This window comes from Lampetra fluviatilis, chromosome 28 (assembly GCF_964198595.1).
Source record: "Lampetra fluviatilis chromosome 28, kcLamFluv1.1, whole genome shotgun sequence".
NCBI classification, from domain to species: Eukaryota; Metazoa; Chordata; class Hyperoartia; order Petromyzontiformes; family Petromyzontidae; genus Lampetra; species Lampetra fluviatilis.
Genome location: NC_136302.1, coordinates 4679824 through 4692712, shown reverse-complemented (window position 1 = coordinate 4692712; position 12889 = coordinate 4679824). Strand labels below are relative to the sequence as shown.

Below are 12889 nucleotides of genomic sequence, written 5' to 3'. Positions count from 1 at the left end.
TGGCTTCAGATAAGAAACAGTTTGATTTTTTGAAGATTTTTTTTTACGTTGTCATACTTTCAGGTGAGTGATTTGATGCCTAAAAACAACTCGATTATCTTTTAAAAGAAATATAACACGAATACGTGCCCATAATGTAACGAAACATCTCAGTGCGCCTGTGCAATTGTTCAGAAATAAAATAGATTCGAGTTTTCTTTAACTTTTTATGTTGTTGTACAAATTATTAAAACAAAAATTATCCAGCCTCATTTAATGGCTGTATTCAGCACTGCTGTTTTTTTCTTGCATTTCTTTCTGCAAAGTGGTATCATGGAAATACTAAAAAATTACTCTTTTTATCTCTGTCTCAAAATCGTTACTTGATCTTGTTTCCAGATGGTCTTTAATGTTTCCTGTCAAAGCTTTTATGTACCAGACTGCCAGTAAGTGGCTTTTGTTTCCAACAGCCTGCTACGATTGTGCTGTCCAGTGCTCAAAATCACCCCCTTTAAAATATTGCGATATGAGACGGAGAGTCATTTCCACGTGTAATTAAACGAGGAGAATGATCACGAAGCTTAAATTTCCCTTTCGGGCCACTGTCATTTCTCTATATGGGCGCCACGGTGGCGAGATCTTAACTACCTCGCCTGGTACTCAGGAGGTTGTGGGTTCGATCCCGACACTGACACCTGCTGTGTATTTGGAGTTTGCATTTTGTCCCTGTGGTCGCGTGGATTTTTTTCCAGTTTCTTCGGTTTTCCTCTCCACATTTAGAATCAACATGTGTTGAAGAGTATTTGGCTGCTATACATGACCACATGATAAGCCACTTTGTTGAGCGATTATTTGTGACCAGGTCGCTTCTGAAAAAGAGCTATATAGCTCGGTAAAATACAGGGTGTTTAAAACAGATGAACCTAATTTCAAAGCCGTATTTTTCATGATGGCAACATGTTACAATTACAAGAAAAGTTACAAACGGTTTAATGAGTTATCACGTTTTACTAACCATTTTATAAATGCTCTTTGTGCCCTCCACCTGCTGTGCGGACAACATCGAGACGATAGTTGAATTCGTCCCAAACGCCTCTCAAAGTGTCTTCTTCCACTGAAGTCACCGTTGCCGTGATTCTGTTTTTGAGGTCATCCAGATTATTCGCTAATGGTGGCACAAAAACACGGTCTTTTACGTATCCCCACAAGAAAAAGTCACAGGGTGTGATGTCTGGGGATCTTGGGGGCCAAGAGTGTAGCGCCAAGTCTTGGGGTCCCGTGCGACCTATCCAACGTTGAGGCAGCGCGTCTTGCGAATGACTGAGGCTAGGGGCTGTTTGTGCGCTGGGAGAGGCATCGAGCGGTAATCATTTGAAACTCTATGCCCCGCCCTCTTTATGCCCCGCCCTCTCTATGCCCCGCCCTCTCCATGCCCCGCCCTTTCAAGTGGTAAGAGTTTCATCCATGGGCGGTTCGTGGTTGCAGAGATAAGGCGATTTAAAATCGGGTCCATGCTTTTGAAACACCCTGTATTTGTTTTTATAGTTTAGTTTAAAATACTCTGTTGGGCTTTCTGCCAATGCCGGTGTAGAAAAGCTAAACTCACTATCATAAAGTCACAAGTTAAGGTCACGAGTTATGGTTACAAGTTCAATCTCGCTGGGTGGGGGCAGGGGGTCTACTCAGCACATCATCCATCCAGGATGAATTCAAAATGACTAGCCTATTATGAAAAGTAATGAGTTGGTAGCTTTATGAACAGACTGTCTGCAGCTGTGTAAATATAACATTCTGAACAATGGATTTTGCACTCACAGTCATTTGCTACTTTTTGCAAGGAGACATTATCTCAATTAGATAACACGCTTTCTGTTGAGATGGCAGATTGCATGTGTTCAATTGGTCAAATGCCACCCCCATCCAGTTTTAGTGTTGTCCATCTGCTGCAATTGTGATGTTGAAAACACAGCAATCTCATTCACACCAATATGCCATAGTCGTGCTGGTGCATTGGTCCAAATGCCTAACATTTACCAAATTATGAATTATTAATAATTACACCGCTGTCTTCCGCCTCGGTTCCTGCCAGGGTAAAAAAAAGACCCTGTGCTGATTTTAAGAGCGTCCTCCCATTGTGGCGAAACTTCTGCAAGGAATAAATTGGCACACAGATGATAAATGAGTGAGAGTTAAATATTAAATCAGCAAGCAGTCTGCCGCTTTCTATGTCAAATGACAATATCAGTTGGCAGGGCGTCGAGCCCGCCATGACTTCGGGCAGCACTTCTCATGAACGCCGTTCTTGGCTCGCAAGAGGAGTCCCTGGCATACAGGGGACATTGAGCCCTGTTGCGGCATCGCTCCCACAATACAGCGATGCCCCCCCAACCCCAAGCATCTCAATGTAGATTCTTACTCCTCAACGAGCCCCCTATATGTAACCAGAAGTTATTCTTGGATCACGAGGACTTCTTCGTGTGAATGCTTGCCAAGGCAACCCATGAAACATTGTCTGCTCGCATTTGAAAAGAAGCTTTGTTAATGACAGTTTGTCTTTGTCGCAAGTATACGTGTCCATCCATATTTCTGTAGCAAACAGGGAACATTATTGCAAATGAGAATAAAAAAACTATCATCATCCTTACTCTTTGGTTCTTTCGGTAAAGTCACGTAGGTAGAAATATAATCAAATAAAACAAATCACGACGTTTCGATCGCAACACGAAAGCTCCAAATTAAGATATCATCATCCTTATCAACCATGATCGATCTTATTGCTGGACGAAGGCCTTCCCAAGTCATTTCCACCCCTCGTGGTCTCGTGACGCAACAGTCTATGCATTCCATGACCCTTGACCTTGTTTCATTGCTCCGTCTCCATAGACTAAAGACTAAACTATAAAAAAAATTAATACCAGATAAGGCCCACTGAGCTACACAGCTCTCTTTCAGAAACGACCTGGCGACAAATGATAGCTCAAGGAAGTGGCTTATGACCTGGAGATTTATAGCAGCCAAATACTCTAAAGGCATGTTTCTAAATGTGGAGGGAAAAACCGGAGGACCTGGAGAAAAATCCACACGACCACGGGGAGAACACGCAAACTCCAAATATACAGGCGTCAGGGTTGGGATCGAACCCACAACCTCCTGTATACCAGGCGAGGGAGTTAACATCTCGCCACCACGGAACCACTCGTCCTCTCTGCTGTGTTCCCTCCCCTATGGTTGCCGTCGGCCATCTGCCATCATCCTTACTAATGATAATAATTACGGCTCATAACATAGCACCTTTCATAAAATCTCAAGGCGTTTTACATCAATGACAATGGGGGGCGAGCAGACCGAGATTGGGTAATGTGTGTACGTATGTTCAACTTCTTTCGCATTATATGTAGCCCAACCATGTTAATTGTAGGTGCGGGGGGAGGACAGCAAACTAAACACAAAAATCAGTTCTGAAGAATTGAGTTTTCAGTCTAGATTTCAAAGTGCATATCTCCTGTGCTTTCGTAATATTGGAAGGAAGAGCGATGCAGACGGCCGCAGAAGCGCATGTGAAAGCACGTGATGCAGTGACTGTCTTTGTTCGATTGATAAAAGTGGATCTGAGTTAAAATATTGCCTTCCGAATGATAAATATTTTAGGTGGTTCTTGAAGGTCCCAACGGAACCAGACTCCCTTACACCACCTTGAGCAGAAAGTCCCCGATTCTAGGTGTCACAGAATGGCCAAGGTCCCGAGATCACTGCCTATGGAATTGAGGTTCGTTCAGGGGATGCGGAGATCTAACGCATCGTGCCTAAGCGCACTTTCTTTGCTGAATAGTTCATACTATGTTTCCAATGGGCGTGTTTGTTCCCCAATCCAGTAACTTTATGACCCTGTCCCTACTGGACATCTGTGAAAAAGAGCTTCATAGCTCATCGGATTTTTCTTTTTTGGATGTGTTCCCTGTTCTTTCAGTGTATTTACAAGCAGGCTACGAAGTGCACTTTTCACTTCTTTTCCTTCGAAAGTATGTCCATGTTTCTGATCCAGCGTGTCGCTTTGCGATCGTGATTTGGCATTCAGTGCTCTGTTAATTTGAGCATTATTGTAGCAACACTGCTGAAAGTAATCAGATTATTAAAGCAATTAAAATACCATATATCTCAAGAGTAACTGACAAATTAGCCCGTGTTTTGCAAAAGCAAAACATTAAAGTAAGATTTGGTACAATACACAAAATTCAAAAACTAGTGTCTTGTACTAAAGACGAATTACCTAAATTATCAACAGAAGGTGTATATCGGATTAATTGCTTATGTGGCAGATGCTATATTGGACAGACGGGACGTAACATCAGCGTAAGACTAAAAGAACACCAAATAAATATTAAATGATCTCAAACACAACTGTCGGCAGTGGCGGAACATGCTTGCCAACAAGGCCACTCAATTTATTTTTATAACGTTGAAGTGTTGTGTAAAACAAATTATTACTGGCCAAGACTAATTAGAGAATCCATTGAAATTGAGAGAAATACAAATAACTTTAATCGCTCTGACAGCTACAGGCCTAGTGCGGCCTAGAAGCGTATTATTAAATTATACATATTTTCCTTATGGAGGATACACATACTAATTCACTGATTACTAACTAGTATATAATTACAATAACCGCCCCCCCTCTCCGCCTCTGATCTCTGCACCTGATTGGGTTAAATGATGACGTCACCCTGCTGCTCTATTTAAGACCGGGAGCAGGTGGAGGGCTTCACTATTCTGGCATATTGCCCGATTATGCTGGATGTAATTACCAGCGAAACGTCGTACTCAAAAATTGTAAATGTTGTGGATTCACTCTTCAACACACCGGTGGGCTAAAGTAGTGAACTATTTGTCTTTTGTCAACGTGACACATTTTTTACTGATTGGCTGTGTCGAGTGGAGGCGGGTTTAACGACACATCTATATTTACGCGATCTAACCCAGAAACCTCTTTTGTGGATAATATTGGTCGCGAGAGCCTATGTGTTTAAATACCTTGCTTGTTTCACGGTACGTATTATCAACTACGAAACGCTGATGTTGTGCCGGTACATGGTGACACGCACCTTGCTAGGAGTATTTATCAAGGCCCTTTGTGTCCTCTTTGCAGCGTTGTGTTTTGTTCATGCCCTGCAGCATTGCAGGGGTAGGCATTTAAACTCTTACAGACCGAACTCCACCAATGCCGCAGACACGTTTTGCGCCAAGCCCTGAAGTTGGTGTTTATTATGCGCCTGCAATCACACCGTATTCTTTTCGTGGATTTAGGGCACCATCGATTTGGAATGTGCAGTGCAGAGTTCTCACAATTGCTGTGACGTGCGAGATTAACATTTGTTTTCATGATAAGTCGTGATTCGTAAAAGGTGAACCGATACTTCTGTTTTAATCTAAAATTAGTTCCCTTCGACTCAGTTCCAGTCGCCATTAGTTACCCATTAATTAGAGCATAGCTTGACGAGGCGTTTTGGAAATATATTTCAGTGACACCCAAACTACTTTATGTCATGTTCGCTTAAGGCTCTTGGTGGAAGAAGATATAATTGGCCATAGAGCAAAAATAGAAGCGTGCTAATTTGCAATATGACAAGGGTGGTTTGAACTATTCTACTTCCCATGACAGTAGATTAAACCACCGTTCCTGCTGATTTTAATGCAATGCATGGCTTGTAATTCCATGCGACTTCAAATACTTTCTCAATATCGACTCTCTGAAGTCACGTAGAAGGGAAATGTTTCCCTTCTATGTGACTTTACCCAAAGAACCAAAGAAAATTATTGGTTCTTTCACGTAGAAGGGAAATAATAAAATAATATAAATCAAACATAATAAGATAAAATTCTCACGACGTTTCGGCCACAACGCAAGCAGCCGTCCTCAGGTGAAGAACAGGGCTGTCGGAAAGACAGCGTCCTAATGAACACTGGTAAGCTTGGCAGCGTATTTTTAAGCTGGTTCGGAGGGGGAGAGAGTCTTGACAAAGGAGTTTACATATCAACCAAGAATATGAATCCCTGCAGTCACGAAAGCTTTAAATCAAAACATCAAACAAGTCTTCAAATGCACACACACGTACACATGTAAGTTATGGAGTGCAATGTACAATGGAATGTCAATAAGTAAAAATATTGGAAATATTTATGTCACCTGTGTTAGTAAAACTTCAGTATACAAACATGTGGTGAGTTGGGCATGAGCCTTGTGCTCGCATGCAATGTTGCTGCTCTAATATTGTAGATGTATCATGTGTGCAGAGATCTTGGCACCCTCGTACCAAGTGCAAATTAGGAGCGCAGAAATCTATTATTCAACTGTACTGCGTAGATCACGCATGGATTGGCTGCCAGTATTGCACTCGATGTTAACGTGCACAGCATAAACACGTTCAGTGTCTGAAGCATTTTGACCACGTGTGAACAGCTCAACAGTACATATATAGCCCTTCTCTCATACATCACAACGGTGGAGTTTCTTCCCATTGTGAAAACTGTGGCCATTGGGACTGTGAAGTCATCCTTCATTAAGCCACGTGTGGGTCCATTGAAAACTAACGCATTACACATTTGAGCTCGCCGCTGAAAGCTAAACCTATGGACGTGGGCAGCCTTTTGACTAATTACCAAAACTCTGCTGGCTGTGAGGGTTTAAGCGCCCATTCTGGTGCACACAAGCAGACGGATCAAAAGCTCCCGCAGCGCAGCGTGCGCAGCCGCAGCGTGAGCGCGTGCTCGCGACCGCGCGCTCGCAACCGCCCGGGCTGCCAATGTAGAGCGGGATCTTGCGCTGATTTGTTTCCTTCATTATCTCCGCAGAGTGGCGGTTTTGTGTGAGACCTAAGCCTAGAAATTCACTGGGATTTGGCCTTGTTGCAGTCACCTGTCCTAGTGCGTCACGCGCGCGTGGAAGCGAGCAAACGAGCGCGTGTGGAATGAATCGTGGATGTGGAGACTCCCTCGCGCTCGTGTGGCATGCCGCTCGAAGTTTGCGCTTGGAGTGTGGTAGCTCTTTCTACACCGAGAACTTCTGTTTAACAAAAATAACTGGCGGAATTTGAACGTCATCGTGTGCACAGTGCCGCTCATGCAGATGTTGCTATTCTAACAACAACAAACTGATTTTTATTTTACCAAGTAAGGCCCACTGAGCTGTACAGTTCTTTTTCAGAAGCGATGAAGTGGCTTATCACGTAGAAATGTACAGCAGCAAAATACTCTAAACGCGTGTTTATAAATGTGGAGGGAAAGACCGGACGACCCGGAGAAAAATCCACGCGACCACGGGGAGAACACGCAAACTCCAAATATACAGCAGGCATCAGGGTCTGGATCGAACCCACGACCTCCTGCATACCAGGGGAGATGGTTGACATCTCTCCACCTCGACGCCACTCATTGCTTCATTGCCTGTCGTGGATGAGGCCAGGTGAGCCGACTTACTGCATGCATCTAAGTCATTGGTTTTAATTTATGAATCTTCCGTTTCAATTTTTGCCCATAGAAAGATGATTATTACGACTGAAAATCCAAGGAGATGACGGCCGGTGCCTTTCAATGTTTGGGTGTAGAGCGACGAAATTATAGCCTTGGCAGGAATGAAGCCTGATTGAAGAGCAGTGATTTCTTTGTGGAATGACACTTATCACAATTACCACCCAGTGGATCCAGTGATCATTCACCCCTAATCGTCGCCAAAAGCGTCTTGGCGAGACTAAAGATGCACTGGGCGACAGCAGAGTGATGAGAGACAACTTCTTCTGATATAATGGCCTGCAGTGTAACTTGCTGATGGAATGAGCATGTGCAATGTGGTGGCCCATTAACCTCGAAATGACATGTTAATTATTGCTGATTGGCCCTTTGACAAGGCCATGGCAAGGCACAGTTTCATTCGGCCATAATCATCCGAAAGAGTTATGCTTAAAGCTACAAAGAGTGACAACACAGTAGGACCGGAGCGACGGCCTTTTGCTAAACTTGTCCAGCTGTTGTTCTGTAGAAATCGCTATTAGTAGAGTGCGATTGTAGAGAATACTGTAAGCTTACACACGAGTGCTTAGATTTTAGAGGCGGGAGGGGGGGGAATGGGGCATGTAGAAAATTTGGAATTAATATTCCATGCGGATGTATTTAATGGTGCATTTGTGCGCAGTAATAATTCACATTTGCTCAGGAAAGCCTCTGGTGAAAAGTAAAGATCCTGCTTGTTGAGTGGTGGTGGTGGTGGTTGAGTACCGTCGGGAGCCGTAGTGCAGCGGTTAGCACGCTGCGCTACGAACCCGGCGACCCGGGTTCGATTTCCGCTCACGGCCAACACCAGCAACGATTATCTGAACCGGTCCTGGGCCTCCCCTAGGTCGACTCAGCCTCAAAGGAGTACTTGGTTGCAGTGCGTCAAAACATCGCCACTGGGAAGACAAAGGCGGCCGAGTGTGGTGCTGGACACCCACCCCCTCGTGTGCCGTTTTGGCCTTCTAACAGCACTTGCCCCAGCAGTTTGATAAGGCTACATGAGGGACCTTTGTCTTTGTTGTTTGAGCAGCCCTGCGATTACTGCATCTCTCATAGAGGGAGCTCTAGAGAACCTCTTCGGAGGGTATTTGCCCTCCTCTTTCACGCTTGCCAGGCATCTTTAAAGAGGTGTGAGTACCCACACTTTTAACCCACCACACACGATCGACCTGCTGCGGTGCAGGCGTTTATGCCCCTGGGTGCACAGAGGCGGTGGGCAGCGAATCGAGAAGGAACTCGCCCTCATTGTCTCAACCGTCGTGCCGGAGATGGAGTCGAACCAGTGGCCTCTGCATTGCAAATCCAGGGCGCTAAAACCGCCACGCTCACGGCAGCATTCCCTCCTGCTTGGGACGTCTTGGCAAAGTTTTTTTTTCTCGTTACTTTGAGTGGTTACAAACATCGATGATAAAACGTTTTTTTTTTAAACATGTTATCCTGAAGCGATTTGTTTGAAAGGTTTAGCATTATGGGGACTAGTGGTGAGTGGGTAGGAGATGAAGAATACATCTTTTTACTTTCTGGATAACTTGCTCTTCGCCACAATTTTTTTAAACAGATTGCATTTTTTGAGCCAACACTACTCCAACTATTTGCATGAGAAGTGAAGATATTTCTTGCCATATATCAGGGAAAACTGACATGAACGTGTATCCTCATGGCATTTCTCTCCGATTAACTTTATTTGCAGCACAATTGCTCCATTTTAAAATAGCTTTCTTTTAAAAGGGTACAGTTGCCCACGCGCTGCTTGACACGGCTGGATCAAGAGTCACTCGCTGCGTTGAGGTCTTTTCCACTTTAAAAACTCTTTATTGCAATACACAGAGCACACATTTCATTAAGTCGCTTGGAAGTTTGTCGCACATCGAAACCCATTGCAGCAAAAACAGAGAAGAAAAGGTTTAAAGAGCACATGTCACCGAAAAGAGAGGATGCAATTTTAGAACTTCCACATGCGCGCCTTCTGATTGCTGAACCTCTGACCCCTTCGGATATTATTTGTGCTCAGTAACACAATCTGACCGCATCGCACAGCGACAATTTAATATTTCATGGGATTAATATGAGAAACAAAAAACACATGCCCCAGTGGCAATATCAACATTTCATCTTTTAAAAAATAATCTCTTGCCCCTGCCCCCCCATCCATCGCCCCTTCTGCATTTAACTTCTCCTTATACGTGGACCAATTTGAATTTCCGAATCGGAAACCATTAATCTCTCTGCTGTGAGACACAAACTTGTGGGCACTCTTCGAAGGTCACAGCCGTGTTTCCTAAGCGGGGGCATTTGTCGTACGTGGGTTCATCTGCCGCAGTCAAGTTCGGCAACCTTCCGCCTGTGATCCAGCCAAACTTGTCAATGCCATGCTGACGAATGCTGCTGAATGATGAGGTGGGGTGGTGCAGTGGTAATACTGATAACTCGTAGCAACAAGGGCCTGGGTTCGATTCCCGACTCGGGCGCCTTTCATAGTGGAGTTTGTGTGTTCTCCTCTTGTTCTGGGGGGCGGAGCCAGGCCACGCTGACAGTATAAAAGAGGCCCCGGTAGGGGACCTCGTGGCTGTCGTTTGGAGTGGGATCTCCGTTGTGCTGCTGCTGGAGTCTTCACCATCTCGGCGTCGCCAGTCAGGCAGTCTACCAGCTGCCCTGACTGGGAACCGTAGTTACTAAAGTGTTAACTGTTAGGCCGTGGTCATAAACAGAGGGCCTCCTACTCTTAGTGTCTCTGAGTCAGTCACTACACATATAATGGATTCACTTATTTACTATGTTAACGTTTACTGTTCCAATGTCGACCAATATGAAGTGCCAAAAACGGTTAAACACATGTGGTAGGCTGAGCATGGCTGCAGAGATTCAACAATGCAAAGTATCAGGGTTTTGTATATGTGTAGTGGTTCATACGAGGAAGGCAAAGACTTCTTTGAAGGCAACACGTTTATTTCACAATAAGCCCTAAAACACGAAGGGGTATAACTACCCCTTCACCAGCTACCCGAGGGAGGCATTTCCTCCGGGCTCGCTAACCCTAGCTCACACGGGGTGGCTATCCCGGACCGGACCCTCGCTCGGGTCCGGGTCCTGTAGTCGGGCAGGTCTTCTCCGGGTGACGGCTTCTGTCTTGCAACAGCCCCTCGACCCGTTGAGGGGTCCGGCTTATATTGCCAGTCCTGGGGCTTCCTTTTCCCCTTGCCACGCCTCCCTTCTCGAGCCTTCTAGAGGGACCTGGTCCTGGTCCCCCCAGCCCCCTCCTTGGGGCCTCTTGTCCGGTACCTCCGGTCACCAAGCCTCCGGGTTCACCTAGAGTGCCATGGCCTTCGGTGAACTCCTGCGCCGTCCCTGGCGCTCTCGGCCCCCTAACCGCCAGAGGCTGGCACTGCATGCGGCTGGTGTGAGCGGCGCGCATCGTGCCTCACACAGGCCGGCTTATGCCTCATGCAATGGCCTCATGCAGTGGCCTCCACCGATGCCACTACATATGTATAGTGGAATGTCGTGTAGGCCACTGCAGCTTTTGTGCCACCACTGTAAAAGCAATGTGAAACATTGTCTCAACATTTATCTCGTGCATAAACCAGTATTGGTGATGACCGTTCGTTTCAAACATTTTAGCATTTTGTAAGTATTTGCTTAGAAATATTTTATTGCATTGCCTGTGTGCTTTGTGCCTTAATCTGCAAATGGCTATGTGCCGTATTCAGAGTTTCTGTCTGTGTTTATATCGTGGCTTAAACACAAAAAAAAGTGGAACAAAAACTACGGATTGTCAGGTTTTGTCATTCAAATAGCAATGTCCTTTATGAAACATAACTGCTGCCACGTATGGTTAGATTGCAAATGCATCAATAATGTATGAGGGATGTTTTTAAACAAATTTCTCTTACGCTTTGTTTACATTTTTCCTGTCGGCTAATTCCATTGCCTCTGCCTGCACCGACGCATGCTATACGTGTGAAAATGTCAACGCACTCATACGAATGTGACTTTTAGAACTACCCGATTTGTTTTTGCCCAGATATTTTAATCTTTTACTCTGAGCCGAAGAGAAAATGCACACGATACAATGTGAGCACTTACCCAAAGTATTGGATAACACCGACCCACTGGAGATGCACAGTACACTTGCGGTATTATTTGCATCCATCAATCACTCGGTGTGCAATGCACTCTCCGTTGCATGTCCACGTGTAAGTGCCTCGGTGGCCGAGTTTTATCGCGTGATAATATTTTATGTTTTTGAAACTCTACAGGTTATTAGGGGTGGATTGGTTATATTGTCATGGTTCAGTCAAGTAATGAAATCAATTTCAGACGATTTTTTTATATGTTTTATGTTGTAATGCCTCCAATGGCTGATGGATCATATAGAACATTTAAATGTATTGATTATTTACATGAAATATAATGTATGTGTTATGTAAAAAAATGCTTGTTTAACAGACTAATCAATGCTTTGTAATACCTCCAATTTTTTGTTACATGATTTCAATGACATCTTTATTTGGTATTCACAACCAAAACAATGTCATAAGCTGCATTGTTGTTGCCTAAACAATTATCAATTAAAATATTATTAGAGTCTATCCACATGAACGATGAAACCTAAGTATTATTTCCTAAATATTGACATTAATCATACAAATTACCACTCAACTGTTCTGCAGAGCAGTTGTCCTCTATTCAGTATTCCTTTCGAGTAAACAGTATCCAAAGATATAGTAATAGGTTTTTACCCTTTTATCTGGCACCAAAACTGACACCTTTATACAAGGGATCATGTTTTCAATAACCACAACACAAGCAGTCAAAATGCAAACAAAAATAGACAACTCTGATAATGATATGCACTGTCCTTGAAATTGATTGGTCCACACCCGAGACGGCTTTTCTTAGAGCCTAGTCTCACATGGTGTTGGACCAGATGACGCCAAAAGGCGTACAACTCAAAAACAGCGCACTATCAGAGTATTGAGAGCTCGGGGTAAGGAGGTCTCATAAAGTATCTAAAGAACAGACGATGTAATTTTGTTGAAGATAGATACACTAACAGTACATTACTTTTTTTGCTGAAAGAATGTTATATTTTTGGTTTAACGGGTAATGAGCGAAAGCGCACAGAATAGCACATGCTTAGTGAGATCACAAGTACGTCCCCATGTACACATAAGAGCTTTTCGTTCGTTTCTCTTATCCTGGTCAGGGTCACGGCTACATCAGAGTAATAATAGTGAAATGCCATTGCGCTAAATGTTTAAAAGTTTTAATTGTTCTGTTGCGTATCCAGCTTGCTGGTGGCTGAGGTATAGAGGGACATGTGAACAGATCGGATTCGTGAACCATTTGTAGAACATTCGTTTATATG

General features: G+C 44.1%; 1 protein-coding gene across 12 annotated transcripts in view; it reads left to right on the top strand.

The window, feature by feature from the left end:
- LOC144942709 (calmodulin-binding transcription activator 1-like) overlaps positions 1 to 12889 on the top strand; it is a 529165-nt gene that overhangs the window by 286323 nt on the left and 229953 nt on the right. The window lies entirely within an intron of this gene.